Raw genomic sequence first — 435 nt, 5'->3', positions numbered from 1 at the left:
AATGGTAGCATCTCAAAAAGTGGACAGGGTCAAATTGACCCAGATTGTTCTTCTCGATTGAAAAAATAGGTGTGTTCCCCGCAGGGACTTATACAGGTATGCAAAATACCGGTATTTTATTGATATTTTTAGGTAATGCTATGAAAACCCTTATGCAAACCGAAATGCAGATATACCGGTATGACGTCATACGATAATACCGGTATATTTACCCATATTTACCTATATTTACCGATAATTTTTTCGTGATTTTTTAAAAGTAATATCTTAAAACTACAAGTGTTGTCATTATGTTGATAACACTTTTTAATAATAACACATCAGTAGACAATCGAACACATTAAGCGATTGATATTATATTAAGAAACTAACAGAAGACGATTTTTACAATTTATATATAAATTTGTCCAATACGAAAACATGGGCCAGAGAAAA

This window comes from Pseudomyrmex gracilis, unplaced genomic scaffold (genome assembly GCF_002006095.1).
Source record: "Pseudomyrmex gracilis isolate BER0280 unplaced genomic scaffold, ASM200609v1 scaffold_115, whole genome shotgun sequence".
Lineage (NCBI taxonomy): Eukaryota > Metazoa > Arthropoda > Insecta > Hymenoptera > Formicidae > Pseudomyrmex > Pseudomyrmex gracilis.
The sequence above is the reverse complement of the archived record's forward strand: the minus strand, read 5'-3'. Positions refer to the sequence as shown.